At 45.9% G+C, this 23177-nt stretch overlaps 1 protein-coding gene and 1 long non-coding RNA gene across 2 annotated transcripts in view; both read left to right on the forward strand.

Moving 5' to 3' along the window:
* USP9X (ubiquitin specific peptidase 9 X-linked) overlaps nucleotides 1-23177 on the forward strand; it is a 654895-nt gene that overhangs the window by 159175 nt on the left and 472543 nt on the right. The gene's annotated exons all lie outside the window — the stretch shown is intronic.
* On the forward strand, nucleotides 6606-22878 carry LOC140905310 (uncharacterized). The gene is made up of 3 exons (XR_012156819.1): nucleotides 6606-6754; nucleotides 16571-16960; nucleotides 21427-22878. It is a non-coding gene; the product is annotated as an uncharacterized LOC140905310 (long non-coding RNA).

The following is a 23177-nucleotide window of genomic DNA, read 5'->3' on the forward strand; positions in this document are numbered from 1 at the left end:
TTTCTCCACAGCTGGCAGCCTCCCTATGCCCCCACATCCCCACAGTGCCTCCCACCCCCCAGCAGACCCCGCGGATCAGCATTTTCCCCCTCCTCTCCCCCCACCTCCTGCCCACAGCAATTAGCTGGCTTGCGGCATTTAGGAGGGAGGAGCGATGACTAGGCGCGCAGGCTCCCCCTTCCTTCCCTGTCTCCTGAACAATGCAAACCAGCTGATTGCCTCTGGCAGGAGGCAGGGAAGGGAGGGGGAGCCTGTGTGCCAAGTCCTCGCTCCTCCCTCCTGCCCCACAAGTCAGCTGATTGCCCCATGCGGGGAGAGGGGGGAGTGAGGACTTGGCATGCCTCTCCGCTACCTTCCCTGCCTCATGCCCACGGCAATCAGCTGGCTTGCAGCATTCAGAAGGGAAGGGGGAGGAGCGAGGACGCAGCGTGTGAAGTAAAGGAGAAGTGAGGGGGGAAGAAGAGGTGGGTCAAGGGTGGGGGCTTGGGGAAAGAGGTGGAGTGGATGGGCCGAGGGTTGAGCCCCTGCCCTGGGCAAAGTCAGTGCCTGTGCTTGCAAGAACAGCAAGAGGAGCAGCCGGACAATCCGTCCTCTTTCATTCTCTGACTCCACCACCTCAACCAAGCTTCATACTCAGCAGTGATGATTGTAGTATTAAATTGTTTCTTTAAAATTGTTTAAAACTTATACCTGTATTAAATTGCTTGTTTAAAATGATTTAAAATGTATATAATGCCTTTTTTCTGGCAAAAAATTTTTTCCCTGGAACCTAACCCCCGCTATTTACATTAATTCTTATGGGGAAATTGGATTCACTTAAGATCGTTTCACTTAAAGTTGCATTTTTCAGGAACATAACTATAATGTTAAGTGAGGAGTTACTGTATTTTCTTATAGCGTGGAATACAGACATTACAAGTGAGATTATGGCAAACAGTAATTTACAAGCATTTCATAGAGTCTAAACACTAAATACATTCTTATAAGAATGAATACCTATTCTGAGCAAAGCTAACATACAGGTGGACTGGTCTGGTCTTCAGCTATGAGTTTGTTAGTTCTTAGCTAATGCCTGCAGCTGAGGCAAGAGCTGGTACCTGGTCTGCCAGCATCACAGCCACAAACTGAGAGTCTACTCTGCTAACCAAAACTGCATCATTTCCTTACGTTTTAAAATGTAATTAACTTGGGCACTGTTATTTAGTTCTTGTTTATTTCAGCTTGTGGTCTGTATTGTTTGAAAGAGGCCTGGTCTAATTCCCCAGATGCAGGATTAGGAGACAAATTCCTGAGTCACTTATCTTGGCTGAGACACCAAATGCTTCTGTGGCCTTGAGCAAGTCACTTTGCCTCTCTGCCTTAGTTTCCCCATGTGTAGAATGGAGATAAACATTATCTCCCAGGGATGTTGAGAATTCATTAGTCAACTGGTCTGTTTTTAAGTGAAAGGGGGAAGAGCATTTTACAAATGTTAAATATTGTTTCCTTGGGACCACACACACAGCATGGATACTTCAGAATCTCAAGAAATGTGAAGTTGAGAACACTGGTTTTTTCACCCCAGCAGGACCTGGGAGGGCTGAAGAGAGGAGACACACAGTGACGGGGTGTGACTCACCACTGTGGCACCTCCTTCTGGCTGTATGGGAAATTAGCACTGAGCACCTCTTCTGGTGGTGTCTTGCCCACTGTCACCTCTGTTCCTGGACCCACGTCACACCCAGGACCACAGCATCCTCTTCAGTGACACTACCCTCCAGCTGTGCCACACTATGTTTCCCCCACTTCCAGGGGGACCTCCAGCCTACTGTCCAGCCACTCCCTTCAGTGGCAAACTGCAGTCCACGGTCTAGCCACTTCCCACGTGGCTCCAGCACCCTCTTTGCCCTTGCAGAGCCTCAGTCTGCAGATCCCTGCAGCCTGCCAGGGGCTGCCTTTAGCTCTCTGCCTGCAGCACTGCTCTGTCCAGGGTGCTTGCTGTCCTCTGCCTGCAAGGCAGCCAGTCCTCCTCCCTTCTCAAGCTCCAGGGAGTGACTGACCCTGCTCTTTTCTGCAGCCCTTCTTATATGGGCCAGCCTGGCCATTCCTGTAAGCCCTTCTGTGATTGGCTGCCTCCTGCACAGCCTCCCTAGGGCTGCTTTTAACCCCTTTTCTGCCAGTGTGGGGTAGGAGCCCCATCATACACCCTCCTCCTTAAGACCAACCACCTGGGTGCGGGGGAAAGAGAATTACCTTCCCTACTTCCCATGCAGCTTCACCCGCAGGATATCCCTCTCCTGCCTCAGTTTCTCCATCAGGAGGCACCATCTGCCTTACTCCTCCAGGGTCTGAGTCCCTATCGTGTCATGTTCTGCTCCTGTGTGGGTTCCCTTTCCCATCAGGGGATTCTTATCCACCCATTTCCTATTACCCCCTGCTAGGTGTGAGAGATGACTCCACACCGGGTCCACAGTAGTCACTGCCATATCCCTTTGGGCAGTCTCAGACCCCGCCCAGCTCTCAGTCATCCCCTTTTTATCCCATCTTCTCCAAAGGGGGCATTGCCTTTTTAATATGGCCCGCTTCATGGTGCCGGAAGCAAGCCCTTTGCCTCCCCTTGGCCATGGGCCTCCCGTTGTCCTTCCCTTGCTCAGACCTTTCCTCTGGGCTAGCTTCATCCCTGCAACAAAGAAGGCACTCCCTCTTCAGGTGCCCCTGTTGCCCACAAGTCCAACATGCCTATCTGCTCCCTGTTCTCCTCACAGGGAGGACTCTTGGGCTCCTGCCCCTTCCCAGTCTCTGGGAGAGGCTTCTGTCCCCACATCCCGGTAGCGGCACACTCTCTTCCAGTGTCCATGTTGCCCACAGGCATAACATTTACTTGGCCCAGCTGCCAGCCCTGGTGCTGGGTTTCCTCTCTTGTTCTCCATGGCCTCTATGGACCCCACACTTGCAGCGACTTGAATAGGTACAGCTGCTGCTCTGCTAGTCACTGAGGCCTGCAGGTACTCCTGTGCCTCCCATTGTCTCTGCTGGGTTGTGAGCACCTGCAGCAGCAGGGTCTGAAGCCACTCTTGCTGCTTGTCGGCCTCTTTTCACAGGGGCACCAACTTTAGAGTCCAGTCTGGGAAGCCACAAGAACCCTTTGCAAAGAAGGCCTCTGCATACCCCGACTCCATTGTCTCCAGCTTCTGTGTCCCACAGTCTCTCAACTCTGAGACAGGCAATCACCCCCACAGTCCTCTATCCTCCACTGATATCAGGGGTGACAGTGTGCCCACATTCTCCACCACGTGTGACAGGCTGCGACTCACCACTGCGGTGCCTCCTGCGGGCTGTACGGGGAATTAGTGCTGCACCCTCTTCCAGTGGTGTCTCGCCCGCTATCATCTCTGTTCCTGGACCCGTGCCACTCCCAGGACCACAGCGTCCTCTTCAGTGACACTGCCCTCTGGCTGTGCCACACTATGTCTCCCGCCCCACCCTTCTGGGGGGACCTGCAGTCTACTGACCTTCTTGGATGGACCAGCCCAGCCCTGATTGGCTGCCTCCTGCGCAGCCTCCCTAGGGCTGCTTTTAACCAGAAGATGCCCCATCACACTCACCCACAGAGGGGAAGGGGCATGCAGCATGAAGCAATTTTTACTCTCCTAGTAGCTGGATATTGAAGTGTTCCAACTCCTAAGGGTGGGTGAAGGATTAATGACATGCTGAGGATAACTAAGGGAATTAGTAATGGCATACAGTGACTCTCCTGTAGGTCACTCGTTCAAGTCCAGCTAGATAGATAGTGACCACAACCTGTTACTGTCTGGTGGCCAATGTGAAATCAGTTGGTTGCCAAAGTTCAGTTCCAAGTGGATGAGAGTACACATCACCAAACATCCTAGCAGCACTGGGAATCTCAGCAGCGAGGCCCAGGAGTGGGTGAGCTCACCGTCCCATCTGTATAGGTGACTCTTCCAGAACAGGATTGAAGCACATTGGCCCGGCAGTGTGAGGAAGCTTGCACAGCTACTACCCACGCTGTACCTATTCTGTGGGGGACAGGAAGGACTTCAGGCTCCTGGTTTATTAATCCAGCACCTTTCACCAGCTCTAAATTTTGTTTCAAAGAATTACAAAGGAAAACAATCCACTCTGTCCAGCTAACATATTGAGACCCTGTCTCAGGGAACTGAAGGATGCCTGGTGTACATGCTAACTGCTGTCACTGGTGTGCAGGAAAATCTGTGATCAGATGATTGGAGCATGCTGCTGCCCTTGCTCTTGTCTTGCCAAAAAAGAGACAGAGGGAGCAATAAAAAGTAATAGCTTTCCTAATTTGGCATCTAAAGAGAATGAGAGAGACAAAAACAATTACACATGCTTATCTTTCACCAGTGCCATCCTGCACCCTCATCAAAATGAGAGCTGCCTCATCATGAAGACAATACTAAAAGCATGTTTGAATGACACTGTAACTTGCAAAGGGGAAGCCATACTATGGAGAACTGGCACAAGTCTAGGAGAGGATGAGGGTGACACATGCGCACGACTGTTCACGTTCCCTCTCCAAGTAGCTGCAGCTCTTGTACATGCTCACACCTGGTCCCACCTTCTCACGCCCCCAACCTCCTCAAATACTCCTGCATATATTTGTACATGAATTGCTGCATGACATGCTTTGCTCTGTCTGCAATGCACTTAGTGGGCCTGATTCTTCTCCCTCTTACACCACTGCTGACACCAATGGAGATAGACAAGAATAAAACTGGTGAAAGTGAGATCAAAAGAAGGCCCAATTCACAGTGATTTTTTTTAATATATCTATGTAGACTATGGGCTTGGTCCAATGCTCACTGAAATCAGTGGAAGAATGCCATTGATTTCCAAGGGTTTGGATCAGGTCCTAGATGAGGGAGTATCTTTAGACACAAACTGTAGGCCAGACCCACAGTTGATATAAATCAAAGTAGTTGATGAAATCAATAGAGCTTTGTCAATTTACACCAGTTGAGGATCTGTCCCAGTGCGATTAACAAAAAGAAAAGGAGTACTTGTGGCACCTTAGAGACTAACCAATTTATTTGAGCATGAGCTTTCGTGAGCTACAGCTCACTTCATCGGATGCATACCGTGGAAACTGCAGCAGACTTTATATACACACAGAGACCATGAAACAATACCTCCTCCCACCCCACTGTCCTGCTGGTAATAGCTTATCTAAAGTGATCATCAAGTTGGGCCATTAACTTTTTCCAAACGACAAATCATGTATTACTCTAAAGACAAAGAAAAAGCCATGAAATCTGTTCCTTATGTTACTTTCTCCATGTCAGCAATGGCTGCAGTGGCCCCAGATAGACATGTTATGTGACCACAAACACCAAGGCAGATGGTTTGTGTGACTGTGCGTAGCTGGGGAACGGGCTCACACAATCAAGAAGGGGGTGTGAGGTGTTCACATGACAACCTCTCCATTATGATGGGCTCCATAAAATTGAAGAGTTTGAGAACCCTTGGTCTAACTTATATTAGATATAACTTGGGCTGCAGGGAGGGGGAATCAGTTAAAAAAAGAAAGCTGACAGATGTCATGACTCTGTTGGATTTTAAAGCAAGTCGCTTTTGCCTGCTATTAAGAAAGTCGCTGCTCATCCACGAAGCCATCTCTTTATAAGGTTTCTAATGCGAATGCCTTCTCTTTACAGAGTTGTTCATGTCTGTGCAGACCCGTTGCAGTCATTAAAAGAGCTTGTTTTAAAATAATTTTGCCACAGAAAATGATGGAAAGGAATCACTTACAGAAGTGCAGTTCTCCACCCACTTCTTACCACTGTAGTGTGCTCACAGTAGAATCCTGTGCCTCACTGTGTACCAGAAGAGGGGTTATATATTATGGCCAAGATTTCAAAACAACAACAAAAGTGGGAGCCTAAACTTAAGAGCCTAAATCCATATGTGGGCATCTAAATAAGTGGCCTTGTTTTCAGAAGGGCCGAGCATCCACTAGTTCCCACTGATTTAACCTCACAGTTCCCCTCTTCCTTCACACCAAGCCCCTTCTGTACATGGTGTTTGTACGATTGCAATAGTACTGACACACTCATGTGCACCAACAAAACATCCTGCCCTGCTTCTTGCATGGAAGTGGGTGGGGAGGAAAAAAGGATACTTTGATCCTCCCCCAACATTTTTGCCAAGCAGCACAACAAAAGGCCAAACCCAACCAAGTATATCTTCCATGGTGCTGAATATTTCTTCCTCTTGATACAAGTCAGTTTACCCCTTGGCCAAAGGCCAGTACAAGGCCTATGTACCCCTTCAGTTCCACTTAAAGCCCTCAAAATACAGTGTAAGTGGGACTCACGTGGTGCATAAGCCTCATGTTGGCCCTCTGCACTGCCGTGAATGTCACTTGGTAACGCCTTTGTTTTGTGAGGCATTTGAGCCTTTTATTTGGCTAACTGGATTCTGAGGCAGCTCACTCTACTTTGTTCAGTCTCTTCTCTCCCCACTGGAGCCCCTTCAGTGGCCTCAAAGAACATCCTGTACCCTGCTGAGAGATCCACTCACAGGAGGACACAGCAGCTGGAGTGACAACGTGCAGGGTCCTTCAATCTGGGCAAGGAGACTGAGAATTAAGTAAACAACCTTGTCTCTCTAATATCCTGGGACCAACACTGCTACAGCAACACTGCATACAAGCTGGAAAAGAGGTGAGACCAGGAGATGCATCATCTAAAAGAAACAAGAATCACCCGTCACTGAAAGTAGGAGGACTTTCAAATATGTAAGTGCATCACTGAAATCACAGCAGAAAAAAGTGGTTTTGAGAAAGGTATTTATTCTATTTAGCAAAGGGGCCAAATTCATCCCTTGTATAACTTTATTGAAGACAATGGAGTAACACCAGAGTTGGATTTGGCCTACCAGGATTAAATCATGGGTACCAGTGGGTAATATTAATTTGAAATATTTGGGGGGGGGGGAAGGAAGGCGGGAGGAATGATCCACTTAAAATTCCAGGATAAGTTATTTTTTGGTCAAATCCACAGCTATGTTGATTAGCTTCACTCTGGTTGCTAAGCAACATGGTCCTTTGTCTATAGCTACACTGTTTTGGAGGAGAATGCGTAGGGACAAAATTAAAACAGCTTCTATATTACAAAAATTCAGTGGCTTTCCTCAACTAAATAGAAACCAAAATCTGTCTCCTTGACTTTCACCTCTCTTTATATATATATATATATATATATCAAACAAACAAACAAAAACAACCACACACTCTGAAGACAATCTTTTGAAAAAAAGCTCTAGAGGGTTTAATCTGAGAACATGTATTTTAAGGATGTTCTATGCCCAATAGAGAAGCCAGCACAAGTCACAAGCTCTGTAAATGCAACATCAATATTCACCTGCTGTATCCCTAACTGACATTTTTTTAAAAAGAAAAGGAGGACTTGTGGCACCTTAGAGACTAACAAATTTATTTGAGCATAAGCTTTCGTGCGCTACAGCTTACTTCATCGGATGCATTCAGAAATATTCACAGGTTTGGTGGTGTTGGTTGAAAAGGTTACTTTTCAGCCAGACATAGTTTGGCTTTTCCAATTCACCTTAATGAACTTCAGAAATCTACACCATCCTGGCTCAGAAACTACATACTTAAATAACATATAGTTGTAGAAATGTTGAAAGCAAAACCATATGACTCTGGTTATGAAAACCATGCATCTGTAGATGCAGCATTTGTAGCAAAGTTCATCTCATGAACTTTTGATTTCAATATATGCAGCTTTCTTTTAGGACCTAGAGCTCAGGAGTCCAGTAGGAAACAGCTTTTGGATCAAGAAATGCACAGAGAAAATTATATTTCATGAAATTTGTGAAAATCCGTGAGCTTAGAGATATCTAAAATAATCATTTATCTGTAATGAAGAAATTAAAGTACTCTTATGTTTTGATATAAAAGGAAAACTAAAGCCCTGCTGTATAAACAGGGGATGGTAGGTAAAACATAACACATCACACAAACTACTGTGAATTTGTGCCTTTCTTCCTCAGTTTGTTTTAGTTTCCTCTTGAAAACACACATACAGACACACACACTTTGATAATACAACAGTAAGTGTTAAAAGAAAAATATACAATCCTTAAAGAGCCCAGTTTTCTTTTTGGCAGATAGGGCCATGGATTTAATTCTTGATTCACAAAAGAAACACCACAGGAAAATGTTCTTTGCTCACTAGCATGTGGGCTGACTGGAGGAAATTTCCATATCCAGAAAAACGGGCATGAGAAAACAACACTTTTTTTAATGTTGAAACTCCTTTTGCACTGATCTCATGAGGAACTGACGGGTTTGAAAAGGAGAGAATTAGCCTTTTAACACACAGCCTCCGCAGACAATCTCACTGTTCCAAGCAGCCAGCAGAGGAGCCTGCCAAGCCCCAAGAGGGAGCCAATTACAGATCTAAATTCCTTTACTTGCATTCTAGGTTACCCGGGAGTGCAGACATCAGTCCTGCCTTCCGGGAGACATAGGCCAAGGAAAAGACTCTGAATTTGTACTCTTCAGGCCACAGAGGGCTCAGGATCCTTCTTACCTACGATCATTTAACTAGGGGCCAAATTCTGCTCCCAGTCACATCAGAATTTAGCCCTAAGATTTCAGTGTGATTTAGACAGATTTGGCAAGTTATGCAGCCCTGTAATGGATAACATCCAAATAGGATTCTGCCTTTCCAAAAACCTGAGGATCTTGGCAAGCCGGGAAGGTATGCAAGAGGGGAAAAAACCTGCAGCAACAGAAAGAGAAGGGTGAGCACCAAAGGACGAGGATAGGGAGGAGTTGTTATTTATTTAACAACTTAAGTAACAAAAAACTCATTGCCAGCTAGGGAAAAATAAATTTCAAAGCTACAAGTAGCATACAAGGTTAACCATTCTTCACTGCCTGAAATCCTCGGCACATACTCATGATGGCTAGCTCCTCCAGTGCTCAGACTGCCCTAGCCACACTTCTATTACAGCTCAGAGCTAGCGTGGGTATGTATGTCTGCTCAAGCTGGAAATTACATCTTCAGCTCCAATGTATACATACAGAGGACTGTTAGTGAGTGCTCCCAACACTGTGGCTAGCATCAAAAGGAAGCAGGGGAGCTCACAACTGAGCATAAGGGAATTCCAACAGTTTCTAATCTCTCTCTCTCTCAAAAAACAAACAAACAAAAAAACTAATAGATTTCCATTGCAAAAAGACTGGCATGGGACCTACCTTGATAGCCTTGTTCCCAAGACTCAGGTAGGGGACTGCAGGGCTCCAAGCAGGCTGCTGGATAATTTACACTAAAGCCACTGATACTTAACACAATCTTAGATAGAAAAGGAGGACTTGTGGCACCTTAGAGACTAACAAATTTATTTGAGCATAAGCTTTCGTGAGCTATATGCATCCGATGAAGTGAGCTGTAGCTCACAAAAGCTTATGCTCAAATAAATTGGTTAGTCTCTAAGGTGCCACAAGTCCTCCTTTTCTTTTTGCAGATTCAGACTAACACAGCTGCTACTCTGAAACCAATCTTAGATAGAGTGCATAAAACATTGCTGTTCTTGATCAGCATCTCTCCTATTAGAATTAAATAATCTCTCTGTACATATACCACCACCACCGCCGGGTTCTTCTTAATTCAGTTTTCTTCTTCTCTATGTCTAAGAGAACCAGCATGTGAAAGTGTGAGGAAATCATGAGGTATGGCTCCCCCTTATGTACTGGAATGTGATTGTAGCAGAGAAGTCACACAAAGCTCATCAAAGCCAGAAGATTGTTCTCATCAGAAGGATGGCCTAGTAAATAGAGCATTGGACATAGATGTAGGAGACCTGGATTCAGGTCATGAGTCAGCCATAAACTTCCTGTGTGACCTTGGGCAAATCACCGAATCTACCCTGTACCAAAATAAAATAGGAATATTTTCCTACCTCAAAAGGTATTAAAAGGAGGAAATCTATTAATGATTGTGAGGTTCTCAGATACTACGGTGATGAGGGCCATATGAGTACCTAGAAAGGACAGAACATCTCATAAGACTCACATGCCATTGGATCAACAACCTGCTGCACTATTTTCCTTTCTGCCCTTTCACATGTGGGTGTTCTAGCTCAGTGGCTCTCAACCTTCCCGGACTACTGTAGCCCTTTCAGGAGTCTAATTTGTCTTGCGTACCCCAAGTTTCACCTCACTTAAACTACATGCTTACAAAATCAGACATAAAAACACAAAAGTGTCACAGCACACTCTTTCTCATTTTTACCATATAATTAGAAAATAAATCATTTTGAATATAAATATTGTACTTACCTTTCAGTGTATAGTATGTAGAGCAGTATAAACAAGTCATTGTCTGTATGAAATTTTAGTCTGTACTGACTTCACTAGTGCTTTTTATGTAGCCTGTTGCAAAACTAGGCAAATATCTAGATGAGCTGATATACCCCCTGGAAGACCTCTGAGTATCCCATGAGTACAATTACCTCTGGTTGAGAACCACGATTTAACTTAGCCAAATCTTCTGAGCAGTTATAGTTATCTAAACCAGAGCTGGAAACCAGGCTCTTTTGGGTTCAAAGGAATGGCATAAGAGGGATAGCTTCAGATCAAGCTAATCAAATTTGAACCCACTCCCCATTTAAAAAAAATATTTGCATTCAAGGTTTTGATTTTGCACATCTCTGCTATGGTATGTGTGGCTGTTACAAAATAAGGGCATTTTCATAACAGTGTGATGAAATTTGATGTCAAAATCAGTTACATGCAGAAATCTATGCATACCAAAATGAGGATATTTTTCTCTGTGTTACAATGCACATTTAAGGCTTTGACTTCAAGTCATCTCAGGCAGAAGGATTGACATTTACAAGGGAGCTGTAGCTAGGTTGTCCTGATCAGCTGCAAAGAGCAACAAAAAAAATGTGATAAATAACCAATGACAGGTAGTGTTAAAATATAAACTCTGCTTCCCAACCAATACACATATGGGCATAATGTCCATCTTCTTAACAGATATATTTACTATTCTACAAACAATTCATTGGCTTTGATTATGCTTGTGATCATCTTTTCAGTTGCAGTGGGGACATGTGTTAGGAGAAGCACACCATTCCCTGATCTTTCTTTTGAGTTGTCTTCAGAGAGTTTTCTGCTTGTGTTTGAGTCCTTTCAGCAGCCAAGACAGATGGTGTCTGTCCGCACCCTCTGCCCAGAATATGAGACTCTTTGCTGCACGCCCAGTGACTTCCTACTGGTGATCAACGAATAAAACTGCCCTTGTACTTAAGGCTACCCAGGATGAGATGACAACAGTCTGCAGAGCAGGCTGTCTGAATAGGAAAAGTGAAGGGTGAAAGGAGATGCAGAATGGATTGTCTATCCTAATGGCCTCATGAGAAATCCCAGGAAGCGCTGGGAGTGAGAGGGAGGAGGCAGAGAAGAGGAACTTGTGCAATGCTCCCTTGTAAAGTTGCTGCTCTTCCACAAAATCTTACATGCAGTGGACAGAGCAGACAGCCAAACGAAGTTATAAGGGAGCATTGCACAACTTTAAACGAGCATGCCTCTAATTGAGCAGCGACATAACTTTGAAACAACATTAAGTGGGAGGACGTTAAGTGAGGAGTTACTATATAAGGAAAAAAAATGTTTTCTCTTGGTGTTTTTTCCATGGCACCATCACTACATCACCACAGGGGAGTGACATTGACTGGTGCTGCTGCAGGAGGTGGGGATTTCTAGGCGCAGGGAAGTCACGGCCTGGCAAGCAGCCACCCCTCACAAACTCTGCTTGAGTTTGCAATAATCTATCTTGTTTTTCAGCAGCCAGTAATCAGGAAATATTCCTTCATGCTTATGCTGAACAAGCACCTGCCATCCAACATGGGTCATCTGTAGTGTGGGCAAAGTTCTCATATTTGATACAGTTTAGCTCATTTTGAGAAAAAAGTTGGTTTCCAGGACACAGTACAGGAGCAGACGAGGGGAGCAGACGAGGGGAGCACAAAGTTGCAGCACACCAGCAGCAGTGGTCAGAGGCTTTCTAGGAGAGCAGCTTTAGGGGCCTTTCTTACAGCCCCTTTTGGAGGTGCTGACAGCATACACTCCCCCAGCTCTGGCCTTGGACTGTCAGCTAAAACACTGCACGGCAGGGAGGGAGACATGCTCCCACTCCATACAGCTACTTCCCCTTAGGGGCATAGAGTGCTAGGGAGGGTACTCTGATCCCCTTCACAATCTGTTTGTGCAGAACAAAGCACTGGGTTTCTGCACAAGAGGAAAGGCTCACAGTCCCCTTTCCCACCTTGGGCACTTGTCTACAACTGCCACACTCTTGAGGTCCAAGATACAATAAAGACAGAGCACCTGTCATTCAGAGGGGCCGTAGACAGTCCCTGGACTTTATGAGAACTGAAGTTCAGAAACATGCTCATTTTTTCCTGGAGGCTGAAAAGGTTTCCTGTTTGTTCTAAGACAAGTCTAGCTGCTTTGGGAGCGGGAGGGGGCACTTTCTGTGCTACTTCGCCACCTGTGTGCAACCACAGTAAAGTCAATGGAGCTGCACAGAATGCAAGTCAGTGCAGATTTAATCACACCGAGCTCTGGAACCAATGTCGGTTTGCAGACTTCAGATAGTTGTATTAATCTACTGAGAATACAGGGAAGAGAGGAAATTGCTCTGCTGTGACATACCTGTATGCAAATGTAAGAATCTGCTACCAGAGAGACTGCAGTGACATTTTCACACTCAGGTAGGTCTACACTGAAAAAAAAACAAAAACCAAAAAAGTCCCACCATAGCAAGTTCCAGAGCCCAGGCCAACTGACTCAGGCTTGTGCATTTGGGCTAAAAATAGAGTAGACATTCCTGCTGGGTTTCAGAGTGCAGTCTCCTCCCCAAACCCAACCATCTACACTGCTATATGTAGGCCCAAAGTGCAATCCCATGCCAGCTAACCTGGGCTCTAAGATATTCTTCCATGAGTTGTTTGGGGTTTTTTTTAAATAAAGAAACACAGCATAGACATACCTGGGTCTCTGGCTTACAAGTATTTGTCAGTTTCACTGAGGACCCCTTTTAAGTGTTGGGTAATGCTGCTGAGTTACTCTGCATTTTACAGGTTTCAGAGTAGCAGCCATGTTAGTCTGTATCCGCAAAAAGAAAAGGAGGACTTGTGGCACCTTAGAGACCACAAGTCCTCCTTTTCTTTCTGCATTTTACAGAGGTTCTCAGACTTTTTGTATCAGCAACCCCTTTCAGACAGCAAGCTTCTGAGTGCAACCCTCCTCCCCTTATAAATTAAAAACACCTTTTTATATTTAACATTATTTTAAATGCTACATTTATAACTGTACAAGTTAAAATGAATTTACCTTTTGTCACTGCTTTTAAATTAAGACTAAAACATATTTTTATCAAATTAAAAAATAACTTTTCTGCTTATAATGATAAAATAGTTACTGTTTAATACTGGGGGAGGTACAAATAAATTGTCAATATCACTTTTCACAATGGACTTACTCCTGCCCCATTGCCACCCTTACTTCTGTACTGCTGATGGCAGGCGCTGCCTTCAAAGCTGTGCGGCCAGAGAGCAGCAGCTGCTGGCCAAGTGCCCAGCTCTGAAGGCAACACTGCTGCCAGCAGCAGCACAGAACTGCAGAACTAAGGATAGCAATGTCATACCATGCCACCCTTACTTCTGTGTAACGTTTGACCTTTATGCTGGGAGGCGTGGGCTCAGGGGCAGGGGGCGGAAGAGGAATTAAGGCAAATTTTGGGGTGACTGTAGTCCCCGAAAGCCCCCCCTAGTGCCACCCCTGCCTGTGTGTGACTGTTGAATTATAAAAAATTCTTTTAAAAAGAAGTCGATCTCAGTATTCAGATTGGTCGATTTAATGCAGCTCTTCAGCTGCTGAACTGTCAAGCCCTCGAATGTTGTCTCAGTCCCACCTGAAGACGACAAACCTGCGCGCACAATACTACAATCCGCAGAGTCCAATTGCCTTAAAGTGGTGATAATACAAATGTATATTTTGTTTGGCAACAACGATCGCTGCATTATACGTTTACAATACTTTTTGAAGTAAATACATTGCGACAGAAAGGTGTGTGTCATTTTCTAAAACACTGGATTTAAATGATCTATTCTATAGGAGTTGCCCTTTGTTTCGTGCAGGTACTTGCCACCCGCCACATAATAATCTCATGACCCCCAGTTTGAGAACCCCTGCTCGAACATAAATTAACAGGATTCATTAAAACAATGGTGTCTCAGCTTCTTAAGGCAGTCCTAAAATGGCATGTGGAGTTGCTGCATGCTGTTACTGCCACTTTTCACCCTAGAGGCAGGCTGCATTTCGGTGGAGGATGAAGCAATTGACACTAACACACGGGTGTATGCTTCTGTGTTAATTTGGTACTTTCTATTCCTTGTGTTATGCTGAGCAGGGTAGTAAGGGTCACAGGACAAGCAGCATATTCATAAGCTTAACAGAAACCCTTAAGACTCAGTGCTGTTTGTTCAGATACCTTTTGAAGGGCCCTGCAAACTGCAGTGTACTAGAGACGAGCGGTGGCAACTCCCCTTTCCCTCCCAGGAAATGTTGTATAAAAGGAATCTCTCTCTCAAAGCAATCATAGCACACTCAAAGCAGGGCCAGATTAACCTTTTGTGGGCCCGGCGCCAAACATATTTGTGGGCCCCCATGAAGGCAATGGAGCATGGTGCGGAGAGGTCAGTCCCCGGACTGAGGGGCCAGCCAGAGGCAATGGGGCATGGCATGGCAGGGGAAGCCCCGCTCTGCCCAATGTAGTGTGACCAGATATCCCGATTTTATAGGGACAGTCCAGATTTTTGGGTCTTTTTCTTATATAGGCTCCTATTACCCCCCACCCCCGTTTTGATTTTTTACACTTGCTGTCTGGTCACCCTAGCTCACTGCAAGGGCACTATTTACAAACCGGCCGTTGCCAGACGCATGGTGGTCTGCCCGGTCCTGTGCTGCCAGCTCCCATCCCACACCACACACACACCCTGCCCAACATCCCCTGACTCTCAATGGCAAGAGGCCCCCCAGACCCACCCACAAATGCACAGCCCCCTGCCTACAACCCCACCACAACTGCCCAGCACCCACCCCCCGGAATCTCCACTCCCTAGTGCCCCAACACACAGATCTTCCCCACCCCTTCACAGCCCAGCACCGCCCCCCCCATACTCCCCACAGACCCACTCCCCTACGCCCTGCCTGCCGGTCGCACTCACCAGCCCTGCTGGGAGGCGACTGTGTCTGCCGGGCTGAGCTGGCAGCACAGCCAGGGCTGGTCCCAGGGCCGGGAATTGCTCTGGCCCCTAGGAAGTGGTGCGATCAGCCAGGCCAGGACCTGCCCCAGCCAGGATCCCTCAAGACGCATTTGCCTGGAGGGGCCCAGCCAAGCCCTCCACACTGTTTCCTCCCAACACATACACCTGGCTGAGACTGGCCACACTTCTGCACCAATCCCAGGCTGCTCAGCTCTGGGGAGACAGGTGGGACCCCACAGGTGATGGGAAGCAGAGACTGCCCAGAGCTGGAGGTGCACTGGGGTCCGGCCAGGGGACTGAGACGAACAGGGGGTGGGATCAGGGGGTGGAGAGGAGCCCTCGACCAGTTGGTGGACTGGCCAAGAGGAGCAAGCGGTGGGTGGGGGAAGCCAGCGGCATCTCGGGGCGCAGTGCAAGCAGAGCAGGTCGGGGCCCCTTCTGAGTATGGGCCTGGCTTCATGGAGCCACTGTAAACTCGGAACTGACTCAAAGCCGTGGAAGAAGCAGCCTTATCTTGGGACGGCCACTAAAGAAAACCTAACGTAATGGTAGGAAAGGTGGACGTTCATGGGATTGCTTGAAAAGTGGCGAGAGTTTAGGTTAGATTATTAGACGTCTAAGAGGCAAGTGCACACTCCAGCTACGTATTCCTCTCTTTGGACAGCCAAGGCTTTTCCTTCCCTTTAAAACCAGAAGAGGCAGCCATTCCGAGATGGGGGAAAGTGGCTTTTCAACATAGCTGTTTCCCAATAGCAGTTAGGGGAGGGAGCAGCTAAGATGAGTCACCAGTTTTTCCTCCTCCAGGTGATTTTCCATACAAGGGCACAAAAAATGGTTATTGGCTAAAAGGATGTGGAATGGGCAGGTCAGGGGGCTGCTACTGGATGTGGGGCTAAAGCTTGACAAAAAGGAGGGGAAAATCTTCTTCTAGCCAGGCAGGAGCTCAGAGGAGAACTGAAGCCAGTTTGAATAAGCTACTGCTCGGGAAAGGTTTAAGTTTTGTCTCTGTAACTGAAGTTATGTGGTTTGTTTTTTAAACATCTACTTTTCATAAAGTGTGCTGAGAAGAGATGGCCAATGACAGCCTGGTTTACAGACGCCACACCTCTCTGCTCAGACTATGGCATCAGCAGCATGGTGTCGTCTGGCCATGGTTTTTGTGGCTGCAGCAGAGCCCAGTTCCGAAGAGTCTGAAAAGCAGAGCACATCAAGGGGTAGGACAAACACCTGCCCTCTCATTTCTTTGCAGACAGCTGGCATTGCAAACTTTAAAACAAGGACTTCAGCTCTTGGTTGCTCATTTCAAACACGTCCACAGCTCAGCAGGGAGTAAAACAAAGCGCACATACCTTCCTGAAAACAGCCTTCTCCACGCGCTGGGAGAGTGCCCTGAAGCAGCACCACTCTTCTAGCTTCAGACTAGCATCGTTAGACAAGACTCTACTATTGGCTGCACCTGGGAGAACTCTCCTGCACTCAGGTTTCCCCCTTCCGGCTGGATGTGCTTCATTTGGCTAAGGAAATTGTGGAAGGAAGGAATCAAGATGATGAAGCCTCTCTTTCCAGTCTTCTGTACCACCTGTCACAGCACCCACCAGTCCTTCACACAGTAAGGATGCTGTGGCCAGCGCAAGGCTTGGTATGTATTATCCAGGTCCCCACTGCATATAATGAAATTGCCCAGGTACCCAGATCACACCATCAGCACATAATGTTTCTGGAGCAGCAGAGATTCAGACAATCTGTACATAGTCCCACCTTTCTGCCTCCAGTCCAGCCCCTCTTAGTAAAAACTTGGATCCACTCCGGTAATAGATGCTGCTTACACTCAAAACTTCTCCATCCTGAACTCCAATTATTGTTTCAAGCTCTTTTGTTTCTGTACTGCTCTGTCTAATGCTCAGAATGTGGCCAGATACAGATTAACACAGAAATAAGACAGTTAATCTTATCTGGGCAGAAGGCTCCTGTTTTCTCAGCATGAAAGAAAAAAAAATTCCATACAACTAGTTTTCGTAGCCAATTTGCTGACAGCCAGGTAAAGGATGGCTCTTCAAACATGTAACTTATGTGCTAGAGAAAACAATCTATTAGACATTTTAGTTGGTTTCATATGGGTTTCATTACATGGAATAATCAAGAAACATACACATTCTATATTGCAGAAGCAAGTTCCTCCACCCCATCACCCAAAGGTAGAAGGGTTCTCTTTATTCCTGAACCCCTACCCCTCCATCCATTGTCTGTGGCACATATAGGGATAGAAAGCGCATGAGTCCTTGGTCTGTGGACCAATTACCCTAACCAATTCCTCTTCCACTCATGAAGAGTTCCTTCATGCCCAGGGATCTATAGGCAACAGCTGAAATCTCCAGATCAACAGACCAATGCAAGCTATAGTTACTGTTAAACAACATATTGTATATTGGGAAAGAGGAGAGAAACAGACAAAGTATTTACTTTACTCATGTGTAGACATAGGTACAGGAAGCTGCAGCACTAGAGGTCAAGCAACGTATGTTACAAAGATTAAAGACTGACAGTGGTGAAGTTAGATGGCAGAGTCCATGTCTGCACATTTTGCTTTGTTCTGTCCCCCAGTTTATGGTGAGCTGACTCCAAGAGAACATCACTCTCTATTCTCCCCAGTATGTCCTCCCAGTCATCAACCCCTGCAGGCAAGGACTGCCTCACACAGAAATTGCACTGATCTAACTCTAACTAATTTCTGAGTTGACTTAGTTACTTTGGTGCTATCCCCTACGTAGGGTTGCCAACATTCTAGTCACACAAAACCGAATACCCTAGCCCCACCCCTTCCCCGAGGCCCTGCCCCCCCTCACTACATTCCCCCTCCCTCCGTGGCTTGCTCTCCCTCACTCACTTTCACTGGGCTGGAGCAGGGGGATCGGGTGCGGGAGGGGGTGAGGGCTCTAACTGGGGGTGCGGGCTCTGGGATAGGTCCAGAAATGAGGGGTTCAGGCTGCAGGAGGGGGCTCTGGGCTGGGGTAGGGAGTTGGAGTGTGGGAAGGCATGAGGGCTCTAGCTGGGGGTGCAGGGTCCGGGATGGGGCTGGGCATGAGGGGTTTGGGGTGCAGGAGGGGGCTCTGGGTTTGAGGGGGGGGCTTAGGGCTGGGGGTTGGGGCATGGGCTTACCATGGGTGGCTCCCGGTCAGTGGCACAGCAGGGGGGCTAAGGCAGGCTGCCTGCCTGTCCTGGCGTGGTGCTGTGCGCGCCCTAGAAGCAGCCAGCAGGTCCAGATCCCAGGCGGGGGGGCCAGGAGGCTCCACGCACCGCTCTTGCCCGCAGGCACTAAATTTAAATCCTCATCTGCAGGGTTGGATTTCCAATTAGGCCTGTGCCTAGGGGCACCCGGCATTGTAGGGGCACCTTACCTCTCTAAAACTGTGTGCAACACAAAAGGCAACTGCCGGGGGGAGGGGGAGGGTCCTGAAGATGCTATGCCTAGGGGCGTGTAAGGTGTAAATCCAGCCCTGCTCATCTGTTGTGGTACAACTGAAGCCTGAGGGTGAATAAGGCCATGGATATTTTCAAGAGCCCCACTTGTGTGGTAGTTTAATCTGAGGCGATTTAGGTACAGGCCCAAATGAATGCTTAAATCAAAGCAGAAACATCACTGGTCTCAGGATAAGAAAAAAATTTTAAACATAGCTGGTCTGAAAATAAATATTTGTCTAAACTTCCGGCAAAGAGTTGCCTTTTCTCAGATGATTCCTTAGTGCTGCTTATCGGAGAGGCTTTTCCCTTTCTCTGCCTTCCCACCTTTCAGGAAAGTACAGGCAAGTGCTCGGAGCACAGTCTTTCTCTCCAATTCCCACTGCTGCTCTTGAACAACCACCTCAGCTCCCCAGCTGTCAGTCAACACAGAGGAGAGCCATGTAATCATGTGCTGATTACTATGATGTCCTATGAGAACAGTCTCACTCAGATGATGTACCTCAAGTAAATATACTTAGATTTCCACACATGCTATCATAGTTCCAGATGACTTTGTGCATGCCTCCATGCCTGGCAGAGAATGCCCTATTACCTAGTGAGAGTAAATATGCCTCCTAGGTTGTCAGCAAAGCAAAGCTCTAATTAAATGATTGAGAGTACCAGACAGTTTTCTGAAACTTCTGTATATCCAAGCTCCCAGTTCCATGCAAGACAGTGGCTAGGATGCAGTGTGGAGAAGTCTGGGTTTTTGTTCTTGTTGTTGGTTGCTTTTGTTTTGTTCTGATTTTGTTTAGTTGTTTTGTTTTTAACTCACTTTCTTTTTGAGCTGATTTATGCCTTCACAAATTGTCAATTCACTTGTCAAGTCAAGATCCATTCAAACCCAGTTAAGATCATTCTGAAGGCGAGAAAAAGACAAATATAAAATGGTTTCATAATATAACCAAAGCCTGCTCAGAACACATCCCAACAGTGCAGTTATCGTACCGCACCCCCATCTCCAGGGCGAGCCTCAAGCATAAGCAGGACTGCTTGCTGCCTCACGGTGCCTCAGAAACTCACAAGCCAGCCCAGCCTTCCCCATCTCTGGCAATTAATTAAGAGGGAAAGCAAACTCAGGGACTGATCTCACAGTCTCAGAACATGAGACCCTATAAATTGTTAGGTCAATTTCCCTCCACTCCTCAGAAAACCACACCCCTCCTTATAATGATATATTGGAGTATATGAATTAGATAAAAACATTTTCTGAACTAATTAAGTCAGATTCAATTTCCTCTTAACATGGCTATCTTATTGACCTAAGTTTACTTATATGGCCTCCATTACCTTAGGAGCTGACCATCTCACAGGTTTTATTTGTATTTATCCTTTCCACACCCATGTAAGGTCGGGCAGTCCTATTATCCCCATTTCCCAGGTGGGGACCTGGGGCACAGGGAGGTTAAGTGATATGCTCAAGATCACCCAGGAAGTCTGTGATGGAACAGGGACTTAAATATTGAATAAAGACGAACTCAGGTTCCCCAGATCCAAAACTAGTGCCCTAATCACTGGGCCAGCCTTTCTCTCTAGTACATGGGATAACCTATAGATTGAAAAAGAAAAAGTAGAGCTTTATGTCAAGACTTAAATACTAGGACTTGCTTAAAGTTAAAGTTTTATTTGCTTGTTTGTTTTTAAAAATATCTTCTCCCCACAGTATGACTAGGTTTGTAACAAGATGTATTGATGCACATGTTTTTACTGCCCCCTAATGCTCTCCTGCTGGTAATAGCTCACCTTTCCTGATCACTCTTGTTACAGTGTGTATGGTAACACCTATTGTTTCATGTTCTCTGTGTATATAAAATCTCCCCACTGTATTTTCCACTGTCTGCATCCGATGAAGTGAGCTGTAGCTCACGAAAGCTTATGCTCGAATAAATTCGTTAGTCTCTAAGGTGCCACAAGTACTCCTTTTCTTTTTAGGAACTACGTGATGTTCCAAGCAAAGAAAGAAATAAAGCTGAGATTCTCATGTATTCACAAGACTCAGGGAGCTAGGGTTTAAGAAAGACACCACATATTTGCGAGACTCAATAAAATTGCAAGAGTTGGCAACTTTGGGTTAAACTCAGACTCTCACCTGAAAGTCAGAATGTGCTGGCTGGGAGGACAGAGTTTGTCTTGAAGAGGAAAATTATGACATTTGTGGACACATAGAAAAAACAACATAGTTTAGGCCTAAATTGATATCCATACCTGTTCTCACATCTAGAATCATCAAGAACTGTACATGTTGTAAATAAAGCTAGATTCTATTCATCTCATGCTTGTGTTTACTTATTTGTCTCCTAAAACCCTACTACAGGCTGGAAATGCAATATTCCCACAGCTGCTCAGGAATTTTACATCAAAATGTTTTTTGATGGAAAATGCAGTTTCTACAAAACCAACATTTTCTGTGGAAAAATTTTGATTTTGCTGATTATCAGTTTTCTATTGGGAAAATCAAAACAAAATATTTCACTTCATGTCAGGTTGACCTAAATAAAAATGTTTTTGTTTTGGTCCGTTCAATATCAATCAGTGTCTGCTTGAGTTGCCACAGTGCCACATGAGAATTGCAGTTCAGGTGCTTACTGTATTTATTCTTTCCTCTAGGCCAGTCTCCACGGCTAGACTACATGTCCTTGTACTGTGCACTGTGGTCGACCTCCTGATTGAACTGATTCATGTCACAAGACCATAATGTATCAATGGGAAATGCAGTCTGACTCAGGAGCCCAGTCCACACAGGAGAATGAGAGTGTAAGACATTAGAACTACAAATCCCATGAGGCACTGTGGCAGTTTAGGGGACAGATTAATGTCAAACCGAGCTGAGATTAAATGTTTTGATTCAATTTAACAAACCAAACAGTCCATTTCAGGAATGTCAAAATGAAACATTTCAAATAATTTTGGGGGGGGAACTTTCTGTTCCACAAAATATTGGAATATGTCACCTTTTTGTCCCAATTCAGAATGAAAACAAATATTGAAACAGCAGAATTTCCCACAGGTCAGAAATTCCCAATTTTCAAACAGTTCAGTCAGGATTATACACAGTATCAAATGCGAAGAAGCAGTGTTGCCACCTGGCAAAGGAGGGTGAACAGCTCCCAGAACTGCTCCCACCACAGCTTGGAAGTGGGAGAGGGAACCCTGCTGCAGCCCTCCAGGCCTGGGAGAGGGGAGTGAAGAATCTCAGGAGGAGCAGAGGTGAGGCTGAGAGGTTGAGCTGAGGGGAAGTTGGGGGAGCAGGCTGAACCGATGAGGACAGGCTAATGGGGTGCTGAATTGATGAGATGGGGATTGGAAGGGCTGAACTGAAGGGGGCTCCTTCAGCAGGGGCCAGAATCACCTTACCCAATACATTTGGGAGAGTGGGCAACACTGTCTCATACACACACTGGGGCCAGGCAAGGGGAGTTCAAAACTCAATAGACCGCCCTAAAACAAAGTCAACGCCTCCCCCCTGCCCCATATAATCTTTTCAAAAGCCTCATGATTGTTTGGGCCAGTCTCCTGGTATTTTGGGGACTGACTCATGATTTTTGATCTCTTCAGGTTGGCAATTCTAAAATAGCCAAAGAGACAAGTAATATTTGTGTAGTTTGTCACAAATAATATATTAGGAACAATGGACCTCCAGTGGACAGTACTGTCATCACACAAACCTTCTGTAAAAATAAGGAAAATTTACAGCAAAATATAATTAAAGGGAATGGTCTAAACTTAACAAATTTCACATCAGTCTATACAATAGGCATTCCCAGCTCCTGCTGATGCCTCAGTAAAACTAATATTTCTTCCATCATAAATGCATTGCAATAGCCTAAGGGGAAACAATCCAGAGGTCTATGAGAGTTGAAATAGTAATTTGTTTTGAAGAAAAATAGGGAGTGTCAGGCTCTATTTGAGAAATTTGAGGGAAAGAATTTTTATGCCTGTATTATTCTGGGGTTCCTGGCTTCAGGCCAGACTATAGTTAACAAGTGAGTGCTTTTGCTTTGTTATATGTTTTCTGTTTGTGGGGTCCTTGTTAATAAACCTTGTTATGTTTGTACTTTATACCTGCCTCTTTGGTATTAATCATACCCAGTGATAGATACGGGAGGGGGACGAATCTGTAGTGTGGGGGTTTGGGGGTAAATCCATAGCTCCCTGTTGAAATAACCTGCTTAGGGGTTTAACACTAGAAGCATTACATCGGCGCAGCTGAACCACTGTAGCGCATCTGGTGAAGATGCTCTATGCCGACAGGAGAGTGCTCTCCCATCAGCATAATTAATCCCCCTCAACGAGAAGCAGAAGCTATGTTGGCGGGAGAGCATCTCCCACCGACATAGCACTGGTGTGGGCAGCACTTA

Source organism: Lepidochelys kempii, chromosome 1, assembly GCF_965140285.1.
Source record: "Lepidochelys kempii isolate rLepKem1 chromosome 1, rLepKem1.hap1, whole genome shotgun sequence".
Taxonomy (NCBI): Eukaryota; Metazoa; Chordata; order Testudines; family Cheloniidae; genus Lepidochelys; species Lepidochelys kempii.